The sequence below is a fragment of the Lissotriton vulgaris genome, chromosome 8 (assembly GCF_964263255.1).
Source record: "Lissotriton vulgaris chromosome 8, aLisVul1.2, whole genome shotgun sequence".
Taxonomy (NCBI): Eukaryota; Metazoa; Chordata; class Amphibia; order Caudata; family Salamandridae; genus Lissotriton; species Lissotriton vulgaris.
In genome coordinates, this window is record NC_141696.1 from 588,506,274 (window position 1) to 588,522,425 (window position 16,152).

Consider the following 16,152-nt stretch of genomic DNA (forward strand, 5'->3'; position numbering starts at 1 on the left):
CGTAAGGAAAAGAAAAATTTGGCTAGAAATCCAAGAAAAAGTGAATGCGGTGGGAGTTATCCCAAGATCAATTGAGGAGATTAAGAAGCGTTGGTACGACATGCGGCTGAGGGCAAAGGAGAAACTTGCTGAGAGACTGAAGGAAGCAAATAAAACTGGAGGAGGAACAGTAATTATAGACCCGCCAACCCCACATGAGGAACTTGTGGAATCAACTATTCAACATGAAAGTATAAGTGGAGTGTCTACAATTGACAGTTCAGAGCAACAAATTGCAGAAGAAGGTAAGATTGATGCATGTTTGTTTAAAATTATATGTATGTTGTTTGTGGTGTTCTGCATGAATGTGTGCAATTCGAATGAAAGTCTTCACTTATGTTTTGCATTAAGTTACTGCATTGATTGTACAATTTTCCAAACATATTTATCTTTATTACACTTTGGCTTCCAATATGCCAATGAGTAACTTTAAAATTTCCAAAAACAATCTGTTGTTTGCATATGTTAATGTTTATAAAGCAGACAGACAGACAAGCAAAATTCTCATGTGCCTCTTTCTTTATTCTTAGATCATGTTGAACAGTCACATGATATTGATGGAGGGCAATCTTCCCAACAACATATTACTGCCCCTGAAGAACTTAATGACAATAATGAGGATGAATCCATTACTTTTACAAGACGTAAAAGACGACCTGTTGCTCCACTTCAACCTTTCCAAGACACAGACGAGGAACCTGAGGGATCAAGAAGTAGTGTGCAAGTGTCAGAACATGCAGTTACAAATGTAGAAGTACTTAATGATTCTGCTAGAAGAAGATCATACTCTGTCAGTACTAACAGACAAAACAGGGGTGAAGCAATAGAGAGCTCAAATGTATTTGCTGGTTAGGAGCACAACATGCTTAAAGTACAAGAAAATCATCACAAAGCACTGAGGTCCATCAATGCACAACTGAATAAATTAAACAAAAGTAATAGCAACATGGGTGCTGGCATGAGGCGCATGGCTGACTCTTTAGACAGACTCTGTGTTGCTTTAGAAAAATCTGAGTCTATCAGAGCCAGAGATTCACGTAGACATAACATAAAGCTACAAAAATACTACTCTGCTATTAACAGACTATGCACTGTAACAGCACAAAGCAATCGTCGCAGCATTGCAATGCAACGCATGGTCAGTGAGTGCTCAAGAAATGTTGCAAAAGGGCTGGACAAGGTTTCACATTCATTTGAATTATTAAAGACATGCAACAAAGCTGCTAGTGCTTTCTTAGAGCCCATGGAGACTGAGGACACAGGAAGTAGAAGCAGTAGTAACCCTACACCTACATTGGAGACCACTGACCACAGGAGTGGAAGGCAAGTCTCTCCACAGACATCTGTGAGGAGAAGTGGCCCAGGGCAACGAAGAAGGGGCAGACAGGGAAAGAAGTGAAACATAATTTCAAATATCTTGCATGGAAATACCATGTTACTGTAATGAAACAGTCATTGTTGTATGTCCTGTGAAGTAACAGGTTTCATTTTTCACTTGCATTCATAACTTACTAGGAATAAAGTATTAGTATTCACGAAACAGCTGTGAAGTTTTTTATTCTTACCTAAAAATAATTATTTGTAATTTCTGCACGCCTTTGACGACCAGCAACAGCTCCTAACCCAGTAGCACATCTCCTTGGTGGTGGTTCATCATCACTGTCTGAAGAATCAGGGTCACTCACTTCACAATCAGTTCCTTTCCTTATAGCCATGTTATGTAACATTGCACAACTTGTGATTATTTTGCAACACAGGGATGATTTATATTGCAAAGATCCACCACTTTTATGGATTCTTCTGAATCTGCTTTTCAATATTCCAAAAGTTCTCTCAATGACTCCACGTGTAGAGCGGTGTGCCTTATTGCATCTTCTTTCATGAACATTTGTTGGATTCAGGTATGGGGTCAAGATAAAGTCACGAACAGCATACGCACTGTCTCCTACATGGTAATGTGAAAAGTTGTTACTTTGTATTACAAATTAGAAATTTATAATCAATGTCAATAATTTTTATAAACCACTTACCAAGCAGAAAACCATCTCCAAATTCACCAGTACTCAAACGGGCATGTAATCCACTGTGTCTGAACATTTATGAGTCATGAGTGCTTCCAGGGAATTTTGCAACAATGTCAGTAATGACATACTTTGCATTACACACCATTTGAATGTTTAAAGAGTGGTAATTTTTCCTATTCCTATAAACATGTTCAGTTGCAGCAGGAGGAGTAATGGCAATATGTGTTCCATCTATACATCCAATAACATGAGGAAATTGAGCAATTTGATAAAAGTCATACTAAGATATTTGGATATCTTGTGGAGTGCTTGAAAAGTAAATATGATGGTGCAACCTGCTCATCATTGCATCCAAAAAGACCCTAAAAAATCTTGAAAATGCACTCTGGGATACTCCTCCAACCTCAGCAATCACCCTTTGAAAAGATCCAGAAGCAAGAAGATGCAGGGAACACAGTACCTGCACATGAGTTGGTATTGAATGTGTCCTGTGTGTCTCATGCTCTAAGAAAGGCTTCAACTCAACAATAAGGTCCAAAATGGTATGTGGATGTAGTCTATATTTCTCAAATATGTCTTCTTCTGTCTGTTGGAATAATCCTCAGTCTGAAAATCCTTTCCTGCCTCTGTCTCCTCTGTGCAAGAGCTTGGATGCGCAGCCTTCTAGCTATCAGGTAAAGTGCAGCCATTGTTATCTTCAAAAAAGCAGTTGGCCCTTTCATTTATACTTTCAAAAAATTTTACACCTGATTTGAGTTAGTGTTATTTGCGACTTCTTAATTTGCGATTTTGCATTTTTCGCAACCTGCGATTCCGCAATACATCTCATTGCGAATTCGCAAAAAATTAATGAACATCGCAAAGTAGAAAACATGCAAAATAGAGAATCGCAAAAAAAATCGCATAAAATTATAAAATCGCAAATAAGGAGACGCAAAAAGTGCGACCTCTAAATTAGCGATGCGAAAAACAACATACATCCCGAAAGATGCAAAATGTACATTTGCGAGTCGTTAAGGCCGAAATTCTGCGAATTTCAGCCATAACGAATCGCTAAACACTTGATACATCTAGGCCTTGAAATCCAGTCTTCAGGGGATTGATTCGAAAATGGACTCATTGGCAGAGCGGTTGGATAGAATAACGCAAAGAGTGGAAAAACACGACGGCCGGCTGAGTGTTATTGAAACAAGGATCACTGAAACCGAGGAAAGTCAAACTGCAATAGATAGTAAATTGCAAGGTATGGATGGAGTTCTGCAGCCCATTAAACAGAATAATGAGGATTTGGAAGTGAGAACGAGACGCAATAACATACGCGTTACAGGGATTGCAGAATCCACAGACATCCAGAACATGGAGAAGTACCTAGAGGAGATGATGCACTAACTTTTTGGCTCGACGCTATCGACAATATTTTTGAATGAGCGCGCTCATCGTACATTGGGTCCTAGGCCGAGGCCGGATGCACCGGCGAGACCCATCTTGGCCCGGGTTCTGAATTATAGAGATAAAGATACTATACTCCGCCTTGCCCGGGAGAAAGGGGCCATCCAATATAGAGGAAATAACATTGCCTTATTCCCGGACTTCACGCTTCAGGTGCAGGCAGCTCGGCGGGAATTCATCCCCGCAAAGAAGATCTTCCAACAGAACGGCACCAGATATGCTTTGATCTACCCGGCGAAACTGAGGGTTCAGGGACATGGGAAGCCGACGTTCTTCACGGACGCTAAGGCAGCGCAGCAGTAGGCAAAGCAAATGGCGAAAGAACATAAACAACAAGCTCCGCAAACGGACTCGCAATCTGAAAGGACATTGAGTGATAATGATTGATATGAGAGATCTTGATCGTTGGACTCAGAGATAAGTGAAGCTATGCCTTTTTATGTTCTATTTTACATTTGTTTACTCTATGTGCCTTAGATGATGATATTAGTACTTTGTTTATTGCTGCCCCCGTTCTAGGCCGGTGGATCACTGTTGGTGGGGCGGTTGTACGGACTAACTTAGCAAGTGGAATAAACATATTTTGAAATGTTCTGGCCTCAGCCACCCTACCAAGAGAGTAGGGGAGTATGCTGGTGACCTCACATGCCCTGTGGGATGATTCCCTTATGCTTCTTATTTTGGTTTTTGGGTTTTTGGGAGGGCGGGACGGGGAGGGAATGGACACAACCTGATTGGGGGGTTGGTGTGGGAGGTGGGAGAGTGAGAGTTCAGAATGTTTCTAGTTATTGCTGCCAGGTCATGCTATTTAGTCAATATCCTGCTCATGCTGACCCTGCCCTCTTGCGGTGCACTGTTTTCAGGGAGATCGCACAGACTTTTACAGCCGTAGACCGTTGTTCAATGTGGAGGGATGTGTGGGAGACCATGGATGCCTATGAATACATGTTTCACAGTTGATGTTGATGACTACTGTTAGCTGCCTATCATGGAACATTAGAGGCATAAATGATCAACGGAAAGCCATACTAGTTCACTCCTATTCAATCAGACATGGGATAGACATTTGTTTATTGCAAGAAACTCACTTAGCATCACCTGCCACGAATGTCCCCTGGCATCCTAGATGGGGTGAAGTGGTGGAGGCTACATATTCTAATTATTCCAGGGGTGTAGCGATATTGATACGTCAGGGAGTACAGTGGAAAACCCATCATTAGATAATTGATAATGAAGGTAGATATATATTGCTCCTGGGTACACTCTTTACCAATCCGACCGTTATTGTTAACACCTACGGTCCCAATACAGACAGTCCGGCATTTTTTTAAACTATATGGCATGGTATTCAATCTCTGGGTAAGGTGGCAACACTCTGGGGGGGAGACTTTAATGTTGTCCTGTCACCAAATAGGGATAGACAGGGTGCAGATCGGGAACACCACCCTAGGGCATCTGAGATGCTAAGAGACATCATTGATGATGTACACTTGCTGGACACATGGAGGACATTGCACCCGATGGCTAGAGAAGGGACGTGTATAACACAGCATCGGAGGGCTTGGTCCAGATTGGACTATTGGTTAACAACTCGTGACTTGCATGCCTGGGTATCTGGAGCTAAACACTTCCCGTGCACTTTTTCCGACCATGCACCTGTACAGATCACATTGCAAATTCCACCACCTTACATTCAGACATTCAGCTGGAGATTTCCATCAAGGGCGTTATGGATCTGGTCTTCCGGGAAGACCTTAGAAAGAAAATTGTCCATTTTTTTTAGCTCAATGAGGGTTCGGTGGATTCCCCTGGGACACTGTGGGAGGTCTTCAAAGTGGTCACTAGAGGACACTGTATGGCATTAAAGACAGGAGTGTTGAGGGACATACGTGGAGCACTCCACAGGCTGGAAGGCGAAATTAGACAATAAGAATTGAACATACAGGTCGATCCCTCCCCTGACACTAAGGCTGCATTAAGATCTGAATTGACAGAATTCCAAGAAGAGGCAGAAAGGGAAACAACCTACATGAATAAATACACTCAGGCCCGTAGGTCTGGTGAGGGCGATCGAGTGGGGAACACACTGTCGAATATGCTCCGTCCCCCTAGGGGCTCGGACTATATAACCGAACTTCGCGCAGAGGATGGGGAGATGGCTAGAACTCCATATTCTATCCTGGCGGTTATGACTGACTATTATAAGGCAATATATACATCTCATATTGACTCGTCTCATTATGACATCACTGATTACCTGGACACCGTGGCTTTGGCGTGGTTTAATGATGGGGCTCGGTACTACATGGAATTGGCCATCATAGTGGAGGATGTTAGGCAAGTGATTTGGGGCATGCCTGCTGATGAGGCCCCGGGCGCGGACGGCCTCACTGCGGCCTGCTATAAGGAATATGTCGACATTGTAGCCCCCGTCTGTTGTTTGTTTTTCAGGAAGCGATGGAGACAGGCGAGCTCCCGCCCACTCTGAGAGAAGCCACAATAATAACATTATTAAAACCCGATAAGGACCCAACCACACCCGATTCTTATCGACCTCTGTCCTTGATCAATCTGGACGCAAAAATATATGCCAAACTTCTTGCCAATAGATTGGGTCCTATGCTTCCACAGATAGCGCTGTCGGATCAGTCGGGTTTTATTCCGGGCAGGTCAATGGCACATAATCTCAGGGTAATTTTTGGCTTGCTGCACTATTTAGTGCCACATGTTCAGGCGGTGGCAGCTCTGCTCGACGCTACAAAGCGTTCGACTCTATTGTGTTTTTATCTAGGAACCTGAATAAATATTGCTATTTTATGCCCTTGTACGGCTATAATCAATAATATCCCTATAATGGCATTAGAATCGGATCCATATTTAAGTAAATAGCCCTTGCAGTCCAAAGCACGGCAGAAACTACTTCCTTGGATTTCTAGAAAGCACAACGAGTTCTTTCGACACACCAAACCTCCAGCAACCTGGGAAATCCCCATTTGCTTTTGTTTTGATTTGACATAGAACTCCTGCGAGCACTGTAAGAACGGCCAGTTCTTAGTGACATCTTTATTGACGTCTTATGTCCAACCTTATGTCAAACCCGGCACCTTTCAGGTATAAATATACCAACGTTGCCTTAAGCAAACACACGGTGGTGGTTTTGGAGCAGAGCAGATATCTACTTGCCCGAGAGCCCAGCTGATGCGAGAGCCCACGCACGCTGCCCCTCCTCTTTGACGCGCTGAGAAAGACGCTGTCTTATTCTCCAGCCGAGAAAATCCAGCTCTGGTGTTTCCAGCCTACCCTTGCGGGTTGCTGGAATTTCGAGTCCTGAGGAAAGAGATACCAGACCTCCCACATTCTATTACCATGGCACGGAGCTGACTAAACCCTTAAAGAGAATTCTTGAGTCAGATTCTTGGCAAAACCAACTTAACTCAAACTGCTACTTACTTACTCCTTCCCACGTATTAGGCTTAGGTCAGGTACACCGGGGTAGGCGTATTTAGAAGCACCAGTTGAGTACGTTAGTCAATGTATATATGTATGTATAGATTTTATCCATTTTAAGTATCTTATGGGTAAGAAACCATATCAATGTTTTTACAGTATTATTTCATAATACTCCTTTTACTGTACGCACTTTACTGTACATTAAGTATTGCAATTGTGGCAATTCATTTCTCTTGCATGAGAAGGAAGACTGCTCAATAAATTATACCTTTTATTGAAAACGCCTGTCTCTCTCTTCTCTGCACTCTGGTGAAACTAAGCACGCACAATTGACTGAGTGAAATAGCTGTCTATTGTTTTCACACGACTCTGGAGATATACTCTTATTCTGAGGGAGCAAAGTTGTCATGTTATATGGTTGTCGGAAGCTAATCCCTTCTTGTCTATCCAGGGAGGTTAAACTCCTCCTCGTTTATTCGAGAAAGTTTCTAGTGACCTCTGAGCTAGCTGGCAAACCTTAAGTCTAATATAGTCAGTAGAGACCTAGTCGACCTCAGTCCTACGTCTACACTGCTGAATATATTATTCCAATGCGCAGAGCCTATTGGGAATATAGGAACTACACTACAACTCTTTGGAGTGGAAGTTCCTTTTCACTCTGTTCACCAGGATGGGCTTTAGCCCTATTTTTATTAAACAAATACAACTGATTTATCCCAAACTGCGGGCTAGAGTTAAAATTAATGGACAAATATCAGACTCATTCGCCATCACTAGGGGTACAAGACAGGGATGACCACTGTCGCCGCTGCTGTTCACTATTGCAACAGAACCTTTGGCAGCTAGATTGAGACAACACCATACTCAGCGCAGCATAGGCTTCACATTTAGGGAACTGTTGATATGACGGTTTACTTGACCAACCCAAAGGACAACTTTGATGTTGTCATGAGAGAGCTGATCCGATATGGTGGGCTGTCGGGGATACAGATAAATTGGTCAAAGTCCGTGATGATGCCTCTCAACGAGGGTACTGTTCCCTGCGACACAGAATTCCCCATTAAATGGGTGACGGAAGCAACACAATACCTGGGGATTTGGATAAGTAGATCCATTCAGGAAATTTGGCTGGCCAACTATGGGAGGGTAATTGACTGGATAGAGACTAAAGTACATAAATGGAGGAATCTACTGCTGTCCCTTACAGGTTGTATTGCTTTAACTAAAATGGTGATCCTCCCAAAGCTGTTATACCTATTTGTAAATATTCCTATGCCCCTTAACGTACATTTTTTCAAAAGGCTACACACGCTTATACTTGAGCTGGTGTGGGCCGGGAAGCAGCCCAGGGTTTTGTGGAAGCTGTTAACGCTGCCATTCTTCCAGAGAGGTTTGGCGGCTCCTGATATAGAATTATATGCATACAGTGCTCAGGCGCAATTTTTACATTATTGGCAGCACCAGATACCGTATCAGCCACACGTTGCAATAGAGAACAATAGGGTGGCTCCCACCCCTCTGGAGGTTGCAATGTTTCAGCCCCATAAGTGACCACATGCCGAAATAGATACAGTGGAAGCATTGAAATGGGCATGGGCACGTATTGCGAAGAGGGCAAATCTAACGCAGCTATACGCACCCTCTATGCCTCTGGGAGGAAACCCACTCTTAGGGCCACTAATAGACAAGGCTTTCACAGAAAGAGCTAACGGACGTAACCTGATGGTGGGTAGGGATCTATACCCACATGACAAATTTCTGACCATACAGCAAATGTGTGACCCATCCCCACCCTCCGCTTCAGACATGCTCTTGTATTATCAGATTCGTGCGGCATGCCGGGCGAGATATGTTGAGTTCCCGGATGTTCCGGCAATGCTCCCAGCTTTAGAAAACATTCTTTCAAACAAGTCACCTCGCAAATTAATCACGCGTATATATACTATAACCCATGCGTCATCCCCTATTATTATCAGTACATCCAAGCTTGATTGGGAGAGATAGATAGACGTATCCATTACTGACGGGCAGTGGCTGTTCTGTTGTACACAATTAGAGCATCTCTCACCGAACTTTAGGCTACATCTTATATACTTTAATTTTCTACACTGGGTTTATAGGACACCGCTATAGCTATGGCATATGGGTCTGGTATCGGATGCATGCTGTTGGAGATGTAGAGCCTCGGACGCTACATTTGCTCATGTCTCCTGATTCTGTGGTCTGGTGGCACACTACTGGTCTGAAATCTTTCGACACATCAGTGACATTATTAACATCCCCTTGACAGAAAATCCCTTGATGGCGTTATTGGGTTATGTATTTGAAATCCCCAAAACTAATCGGAAATTGGTTGCCATGCTGCTACTGGTTGCTGAACGACAAGTGGCAATACACTGGAAGAAGACCAGTCCTCCTAATATAGCAGGTTGGCTTAATGCTGTAAGCTATAGTAAAGATCAATTGTCAAACTTTTGGGAATTAATGCCAAGTGGTTCTAGGCCGCAGGATATATGGGGCTCCTTTGTGAGCTGGTTGGCCCAGGGAGGGTCTGACCTCCGTGCAGACAGTGATTGACAGGGGTAAATTGGCCTGAGGTGTGTATGTCTCGCGATTCTACAAAGACGCAGCCTTTGTCCCTAAATTGATTGTTCATATTGGTAAAGGACCGTGTGCACTTGGTTGTACGGATGTTGACAGATATGCATGGTGGGCTGTGGTGAGAGTGGCTGTGGTATTAGAATTTCTGACCTGGCAGGGGGAGGGGGGGTTGTTTCTAATATTTTGTTTGGGTGGTATATATAAAAGATATAGGTTGCCCGATATTGACATCTGTTATGTATATTGCTACACACCTATGTGTACTTGAAACGCTGCCGGACCCCCGGGTTGTCGGCGACTTGGCTGTGTCATATAGACTTCAAATGTTTACTATATCGCTGCTGGCCACTGGGATGTAGGCAAAATGCTGTGTTAACCATGCAACCTTTATTAAAATTGTTTTTAAAAAAAAGGTATCCACGCCAAATTTGCACCCTTTTCTTTCAACATCATGGGAATTCTAAACGTACCCAGGGTTTGTAGATTGCTTTGGAGGGAACCCAGAAATTAGGTAAAAAAAAATACAGCTAAATTTTGCTTTTCACTGGAAAAAATTTGAAAAAAGTGCTGCAACTGAAAGCATCTGGTTTTCGTCCCTGCAAATGGTATCAACAAAGGGATTGGGGGCTGAAATCACAATTTTATCAGCTTTTAGGGAATTACATACTTTTGTCAGAAAACCAAATATTTGTTGGGCATTTTAATATTTTTTGTGCTTTCAACCTTCTTCCAGTTAATAGTAGAAATGGTTATGAAAACAATAATGGTTCCCGGAAAGCTATACATTTTAGAAAAGTAGACAACATTCTAAATTCAGCAAAGGGTAATTTGTGTAGATCCTTCAAGGTTTCTTTACAGAAACTAACAGTTAATTATAGGAAAAATTTTAAATTAGTTGAAAAAAACAGCAACTCGTGCCAACATTTTCACCTGTAACTTCTTCTGATTCTGACAGCTGTTTGAAAGCAATATACCGTTACATCCACTGGACCTTTCTGCTTTTGCGTGTACATAGGATTTGTACATTCACCAAGAACCGGACGAACCCAGAGACAATAATTGAGCAGCATCTTGCAATGGTTTTTCATTACGTGCCGGGTATATAGCAATTAATTTGGGAACATATATACATGGAAAAATTGGTATGAAAGACACCTATGTATTTCTGACATTGGAACAAAATATAGAGTTTAAAAACAGTAGATATTTACACATTTAAGAAATTGTGAGTACCCATACAAGCATGAGAATTCTAGGTAATTTTTCAAAATTACTAGTTTTGTACACATTGTCTTTTATTTGGAAGGCAGTAATTAATCGTAATTCAATAGGTAATAGGAGTTGCTCTACAATTCTGTGTTACCCCAAGACTCCCAATAAAAATTGTACCTCCCTTGTGTGGGTAGGCCTAGTGCCCGCAACAGGAAACAGCCCAAAACGCAACGTGGACACACCACATTTTTACAGTGAAAACTGGCTCTTTTTTTGAACAGTGCCTATCTGTCGATTTTGAACCCTAGCTCTGCCGGCACCTAAAGAAACCTAGCAAACCTATACACTTAAAAAAACTAGACACCCAGGGGAATCCAGGATGTGGTGACTTGTCTGGCTCTCACCAGGTTCTGATACCCATAATCCACTGCGAATCTGAAACTTTGGCAAAAAAACATATTTTCCTCATATTTCTGTAGTGGAAAGTTCTGGAATCTGCATGAATCGACAAAATTCCACCGACCCCGCATTTCCCAAAGTCTTCCGATAAAAATGGTATCACACTTGTGTAGGTAGGTCTAGTGCCCGCAACAGGAAATGGTCCAAAACACAACAAGGACACACTTTAGTTTTACAGTAAAAACTGACCTTTTTTTGTCAAGTGCCTAGCTGGAGATTTTGAACACTATCTCTGCCGGCACCTAGGGAAACCTGGCAAACCTATACATTTTTTAAATCTTAACACCCAGGGGAGTCCAGGATGGGGTGACTTGACTGGCTTTCACCAGGTTCTCTTACCCAGAATCCCTTGCAAACATAAACTTTGTAAAAAAAAAACACATTTCCATCAGATTTCTGTGGTGGAAAGTTCTGGAATCTGCATGGATCCACAAAATTCCACCCACCCTGCGTTCCCCTAAGTCTTCCACTAAAAATGGTAGCTTACTTGTGTGGGTATACTTAGTGCCCTCAACAGGAAATGGCCCAAAATGCAATGTGGACACACCACATTTTCACAGTGAAAATGGACCAATTTATTCCAAAGTGCCTAGCTGTAGATTTTGAACCCTAGCTCTGCCGGCACCTAGGGAAACCTAGTAAACCTATACATTTTTGAAAACTAGACACCTAGGGGAATCCAGGATTGGGTGACTTGACTGGCTCTCACCAGGTTCTGCTACCCAGAATACTTTGCAAACCTAAAAAGTTGTCCCAAAAAAACACATTTTCTTCACATTTCAATGGTGGAAAGTTCTGGGATCTGCGTGGATCCACAAATTTCTAGCCACCCGCATTCCCCAAAGTCTTCTGAGAAAAATGGTACCTCACTTGTGTGGTTAGGCCTTGTGCTTGCAACAAAAAATGGTCCAAAAACGCAACGTGAACACACCACATTTTCACAATGAAAACGGAACCTTTTTTTGCAAAGTGCCTAGCTGTAGATTTTGAACCCTATCTCTGCCGGCCCTTAGGGAAACCTAGCAAACTTTTACAGTTTTTAAAATTAGACATGCAGGGGAATCCAGGATGGAGTGACTTGACTGGCGTTCACCAGGTTCTGTTACCCAGAATCCCTTGCAAACCTAAATATTTGTCCAAAAAAAAAACAAATTTCCTCATATTTCTGTAGTGGAAAGTTCTGGATTCTTCATGAATCGACAAAATTCCACCCGCCCCGCATTTCCCAAAGTCTTTCGATGAAAATGGTATCACATTTGTGTGGGTAGGCCTGGTGCCTGCGACAGGAAATGGCCCAAAACACAACAAGGACACACTTTATTTTTACAGTACAAACTGACCTTTTTTTGTCAAGTGACTAGCTGGAGATTTTGAACACTATCTCTGCCGGCACCTAGGGAAACCTAGCAAACCTATAATTTTTTTTAAAACTAACTACCCAGGGGAGTCCAGGATGGGGGTGACATGACTGGTTCTCACCAGGTTCTCTTACCCAGAATCCCTTGCAAACGTAAACATTTGTAAAAAAAAAACTAATTTTCGTCAGATTTCTGTGGTGGAATGTTTTGGAATCTGCATGGATCCACAAAATTCCCCCACCCCGCGTCCCCCAAAGTCTTCCACGAAAAATGGTACCTCACTTGTGTGGGTATACCTAGTGCCCTCGACAGAAATGGCCCAAAATGCAATGTGGACGCACCATCTTTTCACAGTGAAAATGGACCAATTTATTCCAAAGTGCCTAGCTGTGGATTTTGAACCCTAGCTCTGCCGGCACCTAGGGAAACCTAGCAAACCTATACATTTTTGAAAACTAGACACCCAGGGAAATCTAGGACTGGGTGACTTGACTGGCTGTCACCAGGTTCTGCTACCCAGAATACCTTACAAACCTAAAAATGTGTCCCAAAAAACACATTTTCTTTACATTTCAATGGTGGAAAGTTCTGGAATCTGCATGGATGTACAAATATATACCCACCCCGCATTCCCCAAAGTCTTCCAAGAAAAATGGTGCTCCACTTGTGTGGTTAGGCCTTGTGCCTGCGACAGAAAATAGCCCAAAATGCAACGTGAATACACCACATTTTCACAATGAAAACTAAACTTTTTTTGCAAAGTGCCTAGCTGTAGATTATGAACCCTAGCTCTGCTGGCCCCTAGGAAACCTACCAAACCTTTCCAGTTTTTAAAATTAGACATGCAGGGGAATCCAGGATGGAGTGACTTGACTGGCTCTCACCAGGTTCTGTTACGCAGAATCCCTTCCAAACCTAAATATTTGTAAAAAACAAACACATTTTCCTTATATTTCTGTAGTGGAAAGTTCTGGAATCTGCATGAATCAACAAAATTCCACCCACCCCGCATTTCTCAAAGTCTTTTGATAAATATGGTATCACACTTGTGGGGGTAGGCCTAGTGCCCGCGACAGGAATTGGCCCAAAACACAACATGGACACACTTTAGTTTTACAGTAAAAACTGAACTTTTTTTGTCAAGTGCCTAGCTGGAGATTTTGAACACTATCTCTGCCGGCACCTAGGGAAACCAAGCAAAGCTATTAATTTTTTTAAACTAAATACCCAGGGGAGTCCAGGATGAGGTGACTTGACTGGCTCTCACCAGGTTCTGTTACGCAGAATCCCTTCCAAACCTAAATATTTGTAAAAAACAAACACATTTTCCTTATATTTCTGTAGTGGAAAGTTCTGGAATCTGCATGAATCGACAAAATTCCACCCACCCCGCATTTCCCAAAGTCTTTTGATAAATACGGTATCACACTTGTGTGGGTAGGCCTAGTGTCCGCGACAGGAAATGGCCCAAAATACAACAAGGACACACTTTAATTTTACAGTAAAAACGGACCTTTTTTTGTCAAGTGCCTAGCTGGAGATTTTGAACACTATCTCTGCCGGAACCTAGGGAAACCAACAAAGCTATACATTTTTTAAAACTAAATACCCAGGGGAGTCCATGATGAGGTGACTTGACTGGCTCTCACCAGATTCTCTTACCAGAATCCCTTGCAAACGTAAACATTTGTAAAAAAAAAAAAACACATTTTCGTCAGATTTCTGTGGTGGAATGTTTTGGAATCTACATGGAACCACAAAATTCCACCCACCCGCGTCCCCCAAAGTCTTCCACGAAAAATGGTACCTCACTTGTGTGGGTATACCTATTGCCCTCGAGAGGAAATAGCCCAAAAGGCAATGTGGACACACCACATTTTCTCAGTGAAAATGGACCAATTTATTACAAAGTGCCTAGCTGTAGATTTTGAACCCTAGCTCTGCTGGCACCTAGGGAAACGTAGCAAACCTATACATTTTTGAAAACTAGACACCCAGGGGAATAAAGGATTGGGTGACTTGACTGGTTGTCACCAGGTTCTGCTACCCAGAATACCTTGCAAACCTACAAATGTGTCCCAAAAAAACAAATTTTCTTTACATTTCAATGGTGGAAAGTTCTGGAATCTGCCTGGATGCACAAATATCTACCCACCCGCATTTTCCAAAGTCTTCCGAGAAAAATTGTACCTCACTTGTGTGGTTCGGCCTTGTGCCTTTGATAGAAAATAGCCCAAAACGCAACGTGAACACACCACATTTTCACAATGAAAACTGAACCTTTTTTTGCAAAGTGCCTAGCTGTAGATTTTGAACCCTAGCTCTGCCGGTAGCTCGGGAAACCTAGCAAACTTTTCAATTTTTTAAAAGTAGACACACAGGGGAATCCAGGATGGAGTGACTTGACTGGCTCTCACCTGGTTCTGTTACCCAGAATCCCTTGCAAACTTAAATATTTGTAAAAAAAACACATTTTCCTCACATTTCTGTGGCGGAAAGTTCTGGAATCTGTGTGGTTCTACAAAATTCCACCCATCCCGCGTCCCCCAAAGTCTTTTGAGAAAAATTGTACCTCATTTGTGTGGGTGGGGTAAGGGCCTGTGACTCAGAAGAACCCAAAACTTAGGGATTAACGGTATAGCACCGAGAATTCTAAGCGCTATATTTAATTTTAAATACATTTTTAGCCAATTCTGCATTGGACACCCATGCAAATGAGGTATCATTTTATTCGGGACACTATGGAAAACGCTATGGGGTAGGATAATGGTGTCGGCACAGTGATTCCACACAGAAATATGTGGAAAATGTGGTTTTTTCAGCTAAATTTGTGGATTGCAGGACATTCTGGGTAGGGAAACGTTGGGAGATCCACGCAAGCCATACTTCATTGGACTCCCCAGTGTGTCTATTGTTCAGAAATGTGTGTGTTTGGTAGGTTTCCCTAGATGCCATGAACCAGAGGCCAAAAAACCGGGTTGCTTTGTGACAGGTCATTTTGATGCCTCCTCAATACGTTTTGGGCCCTTGCCTATCACTGGTACTTGACCCCCCCATGCGAGTGCAGGGTGGTAGGAAACTGTTGTTTTTTCTGAAAACAGTACATTAGGACAAAGTAATTCTAAGGAAAATAAGTGACTAAAGTAACATTTGGAGGTTTGCATGGCATGAGTAAAATAACTTGTTGGGATCCATGAGAGGCACAGCATCCAGCACTCCCAATTTTTTTTGTACTTCTAAAGTTGGTAAATGTTCCTGAGAGACAGACTACACCTTAGCACAGAAAGACAAATAAGACAAATATGACTGCCTATCCACGTGTTCCTCAAATACACACACATACTGGTTGGATTTGGCACGAGGGTGAGTGAAAGGTTCAAAATGTATATTTTATGAACAAGAGATTTCACATAAAGGAAATGCACTGTTAATAATTAAAAGGTTAAAAACCTGAACCAATGACTCGCAGCTCTTGAGCTGTGAAGCCACGGCAAGGCACCAACCTCTTTACAGGCCATTCACACACCTTTCATACTTGACACACACTTTCACACCACCAG